Source organism: Notothenia rossii (genome assembly GCF_949606895.1).
Source record: "Notothenia rossii genome assembly, contig: scaffold_94, whole genome shotgun sequence".
Classification (NCBI taxonomy): Eukaryota; Metazoa; Chordata; class Actinopteri; order Perciformes; family Nototheniidae; genus Notothenia; species Notothenia rossii.
In genome coordinates, this window is record NW_027639637.1 from 189,561 (window position 1) to 201,785 (window position 12,225).

The 12,225-nt window shown below is 40.0% G+C and overlaps 1 long non-coding RNA gene across 1 annotated transcript; it reads left to right on the top strand.

Annotated features, from left to right (window-relative positions):
- The first annotated feature begins 1,442 nt into the window (after positions 1-1,442).
- Positions 1,443-10,229, top strand: LOC307027571. Its single transcript, XR_013804684.1, has 4 exons — positions 1,443-8,018; positions 8,291-8,347; positions 9,303-9,401; positions 9,482-10,229. It is a non-coding gene; the product is annotated as an uncharacterized lncRNA (long non-coding RNA).
- Positions 10,230-12,225: the final 1,996 nt, after the last annotated feature.

Consider the following 12,225-nt stretch of genomic DNA (forward strand, 5'->3'; position numbering starts at 1 on the left):
TTCTGTCCCTTTGCGATTCAGACATTAGGCTGAGCTCGTTCTCTTTCTTTCAGGAAAGGCAGTTTGTGTCTGAACAACGTTTCTGAGTCAACATCTTTCCAACTCGTTCTCTTATCTTGGTTTAATGTGGTGCCTGTTCTGTATAAGAGGTCCAACAGGAGAGTATCAGAAAGCAGCAGTAAGATATATTTTCCTGCCTGTAAAAAGACCTCAGCTCTGGTTTCTGGACATCGTGTCTGAATATGTCCGATTACAACAACAGGATTATTTTATAATGTATTTGGTAGTATGTTTCGTGCCTGCAGCACGTCTTTTTGTCCGGTCGGGTCTTGGAAGACCGGAAGCTGTGTGGTTCATAAAAACATGTTCTTTCCTTCTAATTAGTTATTATTTTCCAAATAACACACTGTTATTTACTCAACAATAACACACAACTATCCTTGTTTCTATTTATTTGTTTAATTCTATAATCTCTGTTTTTTTTGGCGCCCGTCAGGAACTGAATTTCAAAATAAAATAACCGGAAACAGACGTAGGCCTATATGGGACATTTCGATATGAAATCCAAAAAATATTTCAGAGTTTAGGATGGCCGAAGACACTACACTACCCATAATCCTCAGCTATCGTCTGGGACTACAGTCCCCGTGATTAATCTTCAAGCTCTGGGATTGGATGTTGGAGTGGCAGTGCGCCAAGGTTACGCCGAGCGTCACACAGCTCTTTGAAATGGAACAAAACCACGGCAGACTATCCTAAACTGGACTTGAACGGGACCAGCCCCCCCACCCCCACCCAGAACTACACATGCTGGCTATTGTGTTTCGCAAAATGTTCTATGGGACGTCTCTACTGAACGTTTTCCCCACAATTAGAAGTTGCCAGTATTAAACACATTGGTGTTATCAAATTTAAAACATATAATTAATAAATGGGTGAAAATCTCTTGTGTCCATAATGGGCAGCATTAATATATATCCACATGGCAGCTCATTGTTACTTTGTAATTCTACTCCGCTACAATTCAGAGGTTAACCTGGTATTTTTACTCCAGTACATTTATTTGAGTTACTTTGCAGATTCTTATTAATGATGTGAAATATAAACAACCCTTAAATCAGACTTTAGTTACACCTGAGTAAAATTCAGCGAAGGTGATTGTCAAGTGCCAACAATCAGGCGAGATATTAGTTGGTGCTTGAGAAGACTAAACCGAAGCCTGATAAGAATGTGTGTGTAAAAAACGCAAACACTGACTGATATATACTGGGTCCAGGCTCAAGGGCGTATGGCACTCTCAACTCTTTCCAGGACATGCCGGGGCCCTGCCTGAAAGTAGCTTTGCCGATATCTGTGTTAATAGGTAAGCGATTAAGGAAGAGCTCAAAAGTTTGTGTGAGTTTATCAAAATTAGAAGTTATTCCAAATCAGCCACAGCTTGCCACAACACATCTGACTGATAGTGTATTCAACAAACTTAAACTAGCTTTATTAAATGTCAGGTCTTTGGCAGGTAAAACATTTTTAATCAATGATTTTATCACTGAGCACAATCTGGATTTTATGTTTTTAACGGAAGCTTGGATTGAACAAAATAACAGTGCAGCTGTTCTTATCGAATCAACCCCTCCCAACTTTAGTTTTATGAGTCAGGAAAGAATGCATAAGAAAGGAGGTGGAGTTGCTATTTTGCTCAATGATTCCCTTCAATGCAGGAAGACATCTTATGGGAACTTTGCTTCTTTTGAATATGTGGCCCTTCAGCTGAAATGCTCCTCTCGAGCTCTGTTCCTAATTATCTATAGACCACCCAAATACTGTGCAAGCTTTTTTGATGACTTTACTGAACTGCTGTCTATAGTGTATATTGACTTTGACCGTCTAGTCATTGTTGGTGATTTTAACATCCATGTTGACAACCCCCAGGACAGAGGGGCTAAAGAACTGTTTTGTGTTCTTGATAGCTATGGACTGACTCCGCATGTGACGGAGCCCACGCACAATAAGGGGCACACTCTGGACTTAATTATCTCAAAGGGTCTGAACATCTCTGAGGTTGTGGTGACTGATGTTGCACTCTCTGATCATTCCTGTGTTTTCTTTGAGAGCTCTATTTCTGTTCACAAAAATGTTCAAAAAGAGGTAACCACAAAGCAATATTTAACTGAAAATACTAGGGAAATGTTTACACAGAATTTTTCTTCCACACTCGCCCCTGCTAACATCTCAGTAAATGAGCTAGTAGATCATTGTAATTCAAATATTTAAAATGTTATAGATGCCATTGCTCCAACTAAGGTAAAGGAAGTGTCTGGGAAGAAAATATCTCCATGGAGAAAGGCCATGACTGTGAGAGCAGAAAAAAGAGTGTCGAAAAGCTGAACACAGGTGGCGAAAAAAAAATCTCCAGGTTCACTTTGAAATCTATAAAGAAAGACTTGGCCTTTATAATTTGGAATTGAAATTTGCCCGACAGTCTTTCTTCTCTGACATCATTGCCAAAAACAAAAACAACACACGTGCCTTGTTTGCTACCGTTGACAGACTAACTAACCCCCAAGTGTCAGTAGCCTCTGAATTTCTATTCACCAGGGGCGTGCAATGATTTAGCCTCCTTCTTCACTGACAAAATTCAGAAAATCTGACAAGCAGTCAGTGCCTCTGCATCAGGTACAGCAAATGTTTTGTCTCTGTGTCCACTTAAAATCAATTCAAACACCATGACACAATTCCATCAGATGAATGATAAAAACCTAGAGGACATTATTCAACTTCTGAAATCCTCCTCCTGCTGCCTTGATACTATTCCATTCAAAAATGTTTTTCCTTGCATGGCCTCAGATCTGCTTCATATAGTAAACAAGTCTCTTCACTCAGGTGTCTTTCCACAGGTCCTGAAAACTGCAATCATTAAACACATTGGTGTTATCAAATTTAAAACATATAATGAATAAATGGGTGAAAATGTCCTGTGTCCATAATGGGCAGCATTAATATATACCCACATGACAGCTCATTGTTACTTTGTAGTTCTACTCCACTACAATTCAGAGGTTAACCTGGTATTTTTACTCCACTACATTTATTTTAGTTACTTTGCAGATTCTGATTAATGATGTGAAATATAAGCAACCCTTAAATCAGACTTTAGTTACACCTGAGTAAAATTCAGGGAAGGTGATTGTCAAGTGCCAACATCAGGAGAAATATTAGTTGGTGCTTAAGAAGACTAAACCGAAGCCTGATAAGAATGTGTGTGTAAAAAACGCAAAAACTGACTGATATATGCTGGGTCCAGGCTCAAAAATGTTCAAAAAGAGGTAACCATAAAGCGATATTTATCTGAAAATACTAGGGAAATGTTTACTCAGAAATCTTCGAGTTTGTATCATTGAGTGATAATGTCTGTACCCATCGATTCTGTGTCATCTCACGATGTGAAACGATGTGTTGGATGTGCAGAAAAGATAAATAATAAGGTTTTGTGAGTGAATTTCGGTGCAGTGATCTGTTAGCATTTTTCGCTCGTTGCTAATTCAGAGGCTCAGCGTTAGCATTGTGGGTTTTTTTTTTAATTTCTTTTTTAAATGATCAGTTAGATGAGTTTCTTCCCGGTACGTGGATATAAAACAGTCATCGTTTATTAAATGAACATGCCCTCAGACACTGTTTCCTGCAAGATGTTGCGGGAGGGCCCCGGTACCGGGGTCTCTTGGGCTTAACAGGTTAAACCACTCTTAGAAAATAATAATCTAGATGCTTCAGTAATGAACAATTACAGGCCCATATAAAACCTGCCATTTGTAGGTGAAATCATTGAAAAAGTTGTTTTTCAACAGTTGAGTAATTTCTTGCATTTAAATAACTGTTTGGATGGGTTCCAGTCAGGCTTTCGTCCAAACCACAGCACTAAGACTGCTCTTGTAAAGGTCTTCAATGACATCCACTTAAACACGGACAGTGGCAGAACTTCAGTGTTAGTATTATTAGATCTCAGTGCTGCGTTTGACACTGTTGACCACAACATATTACTAGACCGACTGGAAAACCGGGTGGGACTTTCATCAACAGTTCTAAATTGGTTTGAATCCTACTTAAAGGACAGAAACAACTTTGTTTCTATAGGTAAATACAAATGTGTGTTGACAAATATGACATGTGGGGTTCCTCAAGGCTCCATCTTGGGGCCTCTTCTCTTTAACATCTACATGCTACCACTGGCTCAGATAATGTAGAACAACAAAATAAGTTACCTTAGCTATGCAGATGACACACAAATGTAAATAACCATTTCACCAGCAGACCATTCTCCAGTTCAAACACTGAGTAAGTGCATTGAACAAATCAATGACTGGAAGTGTCAGAACTTTCTCCAATTAAACAAAGATAAAACTGAGGTAATGGTTTTTGGAACCAAGGCAGAACGTTTCAAAGTTAGCACTGAGCTTCAGTCTGCAATGTTCAAAACAACAGAGAGAGCCAGAAATCTAGGTGTAGTCATGGACTCTGACCTGAGTTTCAACAGTCACATTAAAACAGTTACTAAATCAGCTTAATATCACCTAAAGAACATATCTAGGATTAAAAGACTAATGGCACAGCAGGATTTGGAAAAACTTGTCCATGCTTTTATCTTCAGTAGACTGGACTACTGCAATGGTGTCTTTACAGGTCTCACTAAAACATATATTAGAAAGCTGCAGCTGATTCAGAACGCCGTTGCTCGAGTAGCTAGTTGATACATTTCTGATCTCCTGCTAAATGATGAACCATCCAGATCTCTCAGGTCTTCAGGGACGGGTTAGCTTTCTGTCCCCAGAGTCAGAACTAAACATGGAGAAGCAGCGTGCAGTTATTATGCTCCAAATATCTGGAACAAACTCCCAGAAACCTGCAGGTCCGCTGCAACTTACTACTTTTAAATCCAGGCTGAAGACTTTTCTTTTTGCCGCTGCTTTTAATTGAAACTGAGCGGTTGTGTTTCGTTTTTGGTTAATGAACATTTGGGGCTAGTAACCCCAGGGAATCAGTGTCTGGGGACGTTGTCCTGGCTGGTTTTCTCTTGGGACATATGTCCCATACAAGCGTACACAGCTCATGTTCGGAGAAACCTTAAAGAAACGCATCAGTCAAATGAAACTTCTGTTTGAACTATTCATATCTTAAACTGCACTGTAACTTTTTATTCATGTACTTTTTATTCATGTACGTTGTATTCATGTATTTTTTCTTTTAATGTTTCTTTTATTATCTTTTCTTTTTAATGATTGTTTTTAAATGCCTTTGTCTGAATGTCTTTCATTTTTGTAAAGCACCTTGAATTGCCTTGTGTTGAAAGGTGCTATATAGATAAACTTGCCTTGCCTTGCTTTGCCTAAACATTTATCTGCAGATCTCTATAAAGTATATTCATTACTCGTTATTCTCTAATAGTTCATTAAAGGCTGTATATAATGGCTATTTTGCACATCCCTTTCACGATTTCAAGATTTTCAAAGGTTTATTGATATATCATATACAGTACACAACGTTGAAGTTATGCAATGAATGAAAAACTTGGGTCACAGATTCCTCAACAGTGCATCACAAGAAATCTATCAATATATGTGTATACCTCCACCATTATACTGTCATATCCTGCACATTTCTTATACTATCTACATACATAAGAGTATAATTAATATGCATAATATCAGTTAAAATAAGTGCTTCAACATAGTTAACATTGCAGGAAAGCAATATATTAGACGTTAAGTAGTCAGTAGTAAGTCAGGCTTAATATGTATCTGTAGATACCCCCAAAGCTTTTTTCTTATTCAAAAGAAGACCTTAACCTAAAGTATTATTTAATGTTTAAATAAAGGTTAATTCGTGTTCCTGTTTTGCCAACACACTCCTACTCCCTAAGCGTCCAGGGGCGACGCTTGGTCAGGGTCCCGTGGCGTAGTTGTGACGCGCCGAGGCTCCTTCAGCTTCATAAAGGGACGCAAATAGCTTTCAACTGATTGCATTGTATTCCCATCTGCGGCGGTATTTGACGCTCATGGAAGCACGGCATTCGTTTGTGTCGGCGGCCCTTAAAGGCAATGTGAGCTTCCATTCCCATTGGATAACGGAGAATTCTACACCCGGAAGTAAGTATTCTCCTTACTGTCGATTGATTTGACAGTGATATCTGCTCTACTCATCAACTAAAAAACACCAGATTACCTTTGTTAATTAAACGACATTGATAGGTTTAAATTGTGTGCATTGCTTTTGTGTTTTTCCCCTTAAATTCTGAGAAACAACTTGTTTTCTCTGAAATATGGAGCGCCAAAGAGACTACACTACCCACAATCCCCAGCTATTGTTGTGACGACGCCTGTCCGTTTTGCGACAAACCTCGTGATAAGTCAACAAGCTCTGTGATTGGATGAAACATAATTTCATACAAAAAAATCAAACCCTGTCTCCTAAAAATGACGTTCCCACAGAACTAAACTGCATTCTCAATTACGTTTAGGAGAAATACCTGCTCTGCTGAACATGTTATGTAGAGAACAGTACAGATCTTCCCTATTGACACCAGGATTAACCTAAAATAAGGAACATTAATAGTGTGATATAGGCACAGATATAAGATCAATAATACACTTTAGTTTAGGTCACCATTCAAAACATTCAATGTCACTTTAAAATAAAATATAAAATATGAGTGGCATTACAACACAACAATGTGTTGAGTAGGAAACCACAGAGGACAATTACATTCAAAGGAGCAATTAAAGTGAGTGAAGCCAGTTTGAATAAAATATATTTTAGGCATGATTGAAAATAACACATTGTCTGACATTATCATATATGTTATATTTTACTGTCATATAATTGCTCACTTTTCGTGGTTATCAAGTATCAGAACCTTAAACAACAGCGAAAGTTTTAAGAAATAGGACTGACAAATGACATATTATCCTGTCATTGTCTGTTCTGTAGGAAGGAGGAACATAACAGAGTGGGACTAAACTTAAAAACGGAAGTTTGTTCCAATACGAAGATTGTGACAGATCTGAAAAGTATCCTTAAAACGAGCCTCCTCGCAATTGTATGCGCATTATTTATTCAGCCGTTTGCTGTTTAATCTGATGGGAAATATATCATTCAAAAGAGAGAAAAAAGCTTATTAAACTAGACCAGGGGTCGGCAACCCGCGGCCCACGGGCCGCATGCGGCCCTTTAATCCCTCTGCTCTGGCTCCCTTGAGTTTAGACAAAAATAAGAAAGAAATAAAATAAAAGTATTTGTAGGACTATTTATATTTTGTTGCATGGTTGAAAATGTTTCATATCTTGTATTTTGAGGTGATACTGTGACACATAAATAAAAACCAAAACGGTTTTAATTAGATCAACTAAAATATGCGTCACATCCTGCTACGGTCCCGCGCGAACGCCTTTTCTTGGAGGCGAATAACCTGACCCCCGGCTCGATGAGCGAACTATGGATAAATCAAAGAAAAGTACCAGAGGAACACAGGATTTAATTCTGTGTGGACAGAGTTATATGCTTTCACAGCAAACGATGCTGGTTTACCGGTATGTTTGATATGTAGAGAGAAGTTGTCAACGGTGCTGCAGCCTTTACGTATCGAGGAACAACAAGGGAGAGGAAGACAGCTGACCATCTTCAGTCATAATTCAATGGGGTATGTCATTTATTTCAGAAAACGCTTTTTGTTATATTCCATGGGATGCTCTTAACGTCCCGATAGCAATTAATATATTAAATGCTATTTATTTTGTTCATGCTATTTTTCAGAACACTTTTAGCTAGATATACTTGTTTTAAAGTAGTGGGGACATGTCCCTAGCATAAAGGACATAGGCTCCCTATAGAACCAGCAGCAGGCGTTGCTTTCTGAAAATCACTTCACTTCTCCGTAGGCCCACCCACCAAAAGCAGTCAGACGGCTCCATGTTCTTTATAAAGCAGCAGCAGTCTGCCTCCTGCACACAGCTGCTGGTCACCCACCAGACCAGGTAAGAACACTCTCCTCTGGCAGGAGCAGGACTCCGTGGAACATCCTGTTTGTTGATTTCTTTATCAGGTTTATTTTATAGGATTCATTTTTAGTTTATAGTCCATGTTTAGATTTAGGTTTATGTTTAGTCAACATGTCTCATTGTTCACTTGTTAAATTACAGTCACTCAAGTCTCGTCTTGCACTGTCTGTCATTGCACCTCCTGTTTTATTTTGAACGTACCTTTCCCTTGTTGATAGTTGCCACCTGTGTCCCCTTAACTCTTGCAGATAGGCCTCGTCTCTCTCGTGTCGGCAAGAAGCAGCGTTCCAAGCCCAGAACCAACCGTATGTAGCCTTTTCCCTCAGCCAGGTTGACTTAGTTCTATGTTTTTGTAGTTTGCTTTTACTACGTAGGCTATTGCCTCTTAGACTGATTTCTGTTGTACTTTGTTTGTTCTTGAAGTAAATACTTTTTTGATTTTGTAATCTTGTCCTAAGTCGTGCATTTGAGTTCAAGCATGTGTCACGTTCCTAACACTCTAAAATCTAGCATTTTAAAACGCACCTACTTATTAACTCTTGATACAACAATACACATATATGTAAAATGTTCAATGTAATGCATTACTTCAGGTCATATATATATATATTTAAATTACCCTCTGGTTCACTTCATGGTGCTTGGTGCTTGGAGTCATGTCACCCTCGGTGTCTCGGTAAGAGTGAGGGCACTTGTTTGTGTTAATGTCAATATAATACATAACTCATATGTTTTGTTTTGAAAAAACTCTGTATAGTTGCACATGGGTGTGAATAGCTGTTTTTTTCTATTTCGGTATTTCCACTCACAAACAAGTATGTGATGTGGCTCTTCACTTCATGCTGTCCATTGACATGCCTAAGCACCAAAGCATTTATACATCCAGGCAAAGCATGTGTCAAAGTCATGGCCAAGGTGGATCAAAGCTATTTCAGAGGCAGATATATGATACACGAAACACAACATACACCGTTTACTATGATCTATGTTTTTTCACCGTTTGTGTAATTCAAATGAAATCTGTTCCTGGCCCTGGAAAGGTTTTAATATAACATCCATCTCTTAATCTGGCTGATGGTGTACGGGAGAGCTGTGCAGAGTCTAACGTAACAATAGTCTCTCTTTTTAAGGGTATGGATCAAGAGATGTTTAACAACACATCTTTTAAAGGGATATTTTGAAGTGGTCAGCTTTTGCCTGTCAAATGAAATGAAAATGAAATCAGAATGTGACTGTGTTGTGCTCTGTGTGTCTGAACAGGTCTTGCACAGCCATCGGGGCGGCGGCAGTCATGGGTTCAGGACGATCGTGCCACATTGAGATTGAGAATGAATGTGACTACGCATTTGGCAACCCAAGGTATCTGAAATCTTTCATCAAATAAATAAGTTCTCCTTAAATATTCTCTGATAATCAAAGTTGTTCTGCCCCCCGAACAGGATGTACCTTTATAGTGGAGTCTGTGCTACACCTTTTCCACCGACTCTTTCCCCTGGAGCCTCTGGGAGTGCACTTTTCAGGAAGAAGCCAGTCTTAGCTCGAGGATCTATTGGCGTCGTTACCTACGATCTCCTGAACAACGATACAAATCAGACAGCTGAAGAAATAGCTGTCATGTTCCATGTGCCCTTTGATTTCAACCTGTACCACAACTGTTACGCAGTGGGAGTTTTTGATCAGTCCACAGAGTGTGATTATGATCTTTATTATCAGATGTATGAAAAAACACCAACCACGTTTAGCAGACAAAGAGCGGATGGCTCCTGTCTCACTTATGTGGGGGTTCACATAACCATCATGGGAACAATGTCAGATACTGACGAACCTGTCCTCAAGGTGCAAGTTAGCCAAAACGAAAAAAAGAAATGAGTGAGTCAGCAGTGGCTCTCAATAATGAACCATCAGGGTTAAAGGTATCAGAGTTTTCATTTGCTCTCGTTATCAAATCAGTAATTTCTTTGTACTCGGCTGCATTTTGGGTCATCTGTGTTACACAGATACAAAAAGTCACATGACTTGAAAGCCTGCAACGTCTTATACTATTCTCTTTATTTGTATCTCTGCACCTTTGAACACGTACAATTACTTTTACCGGGGTTCAATTATATCACAACGTATTAAGTCTGACATTTGTGGAAAATGCTTTGAAAATCTAAATAATTTCACTTTGTTATGATTCACTTTTAATAAAAAATGATATAAATAGTAAGAGGTTGTCTTTTTTCTTATGTGTTGTGCTCCATATATGATTAATTCAAAAAATAAAATTAATATATAAAAACTGAAGCATTCATTTTCTTCCGTCTGCTCCCTCTCCCTGTTAATACTTTTTTTCACAAAAAACCTGGAGTCCATTGGTCTGCACATGATGCACATGAACCACCTTTTAAACAAAGTTAGCTCAATCTTACAGACTGACACTTACAGTTCTCGTAGTGGCTCAGAGCTCACTTGAACACCGCTCAGCCACTTCTAAATGTTACTCTGAGCTTTTCTTGCACACCAGCACAAACCTACTTTCTCTGACGTATTACCAAATGATATTAAGTGTTTTCACGGGCCATCATACAGCTTAGTATGGCCCAGCGCCTAAGTGTTTTTGGGGCCCTGTATCCGTATAAACAAAAACAACAGAAGCACAGGGGAAGACCTGGAAGTATATAATCAATGTTTACCCCAAACTACAGGAGAAAAGCAGGTCTGCATGTTCTATTCCCGATGGATGAGGAAGATTGCTGGAAGATCCAAGTATTTCTGTTCTCGAGAGTGAGGCTATTTTGGCTTCATGCCACTTTCAGAGGAATGCATAGAGCCCTACTTCCAATGCTGTATCAACAATGATTTAAACACCTACATTACCCTTACATCTAAATAATTACATTTAATAATAATAATAGATTCCATTTGTTAACGCTTTTACAGGTGCTCAAAGACGCTTTACAGATATAGTGAAGAGAAAAGAAAAGAAAGGAACAACAAATAAATATATAGTTAAAGTCAAATAATACAAAAACAATCACACATGAAAAGCCAGATTGAAGAGGTGAGTTTTTGTGAGTTTTTTGAAGGTGGTGAGGTCGGTGCAGTCTCTGATGGGTTGTGGGAGTGAGTTCCAGAGGGAGGGGGCAGCGACGGAGAAGGCTCTGTCCCCCCAGGTCCGGTGATTGGTGCGGGTGGGGATGGATAGGAGGTTGGCTTCTGATGAGCGGAGGCAGCGGGAAGGGGTATGGTGGTGCAGCAGGTCTGTGAGGTAGGGGGGGGGGCTGGTTGTTGAGGGCTTTGTGAGTAATGAGGAGGATTTTGAAGTTGATTCTTTGACGGACGGGGAGCCAGTGGAGGTTCTGAAGGATGGGAGGGATGTGGTCTCTGGAGCGGGTGTGGGTGAGGAGGCGGGCAGCAGAGTTCTGGATATGTTGGAGTTTATTGAGGAGGTTGGATGGTATGCCGTATCGGATGCTATTGCAGTAGTCGAGTCGTGATGTGTGTGATGGTTTTTGTTGAGATATAAAGTTGGATGTCATCGGCGTAGCAGTGAAATTGAAGGTTGTGGCGAAAAATTATTTTGCCAAGGGGGAGCATGTAGAGAATGAAGAGGAGGGGGCCAAGCACCGAACCCTGGGGGACGCCTTGGGACAGAGGAGCAGTTGTTGATGTTGATAAACTGATGTCTGTCGGTGAGGTAGGATTTCAGCCAGGAGAGTGCAGTGTCAGTGATGTTGAGTGATGATTCGAGGAGGGGACAGCAGGATGGCGTGGTTGATGGTGTCGAATGCTGCGGTGAGGTCGAGGAGGATGAGGATGTTCAGGTTGCCGGAGTCAGAGGAGAGGAGGAGGTCGTTTGTGATTTTCAGAAGAGCTGTTTCTGTGCTGTGTTTTGATCGGAAACCGGATTGAAATGGCTCAAAGAGGTCATTGGAGCTGAGGTGGGATTTTAGTTGTGAGGCAATGACACGTTCAAGTATTTTTGACAGAAAGGGGAGATTTGAGATGGGCCGGAAGTTGGACATGATGTCAGGTGTGAGTCCAGGTATTTTGAGAATGGGTGTGACAGCAGCCAGTTTGAGAGAGGGGGGAACTGATCCAGATCTGAGGGAGGAGTTAATGATGGTGGCGATCAGCTGGGACATGGCAGGGAGGCTCTGTTTAACAAATTTGGAGGGCATTGGGTCAAGTGTGCAGGTGG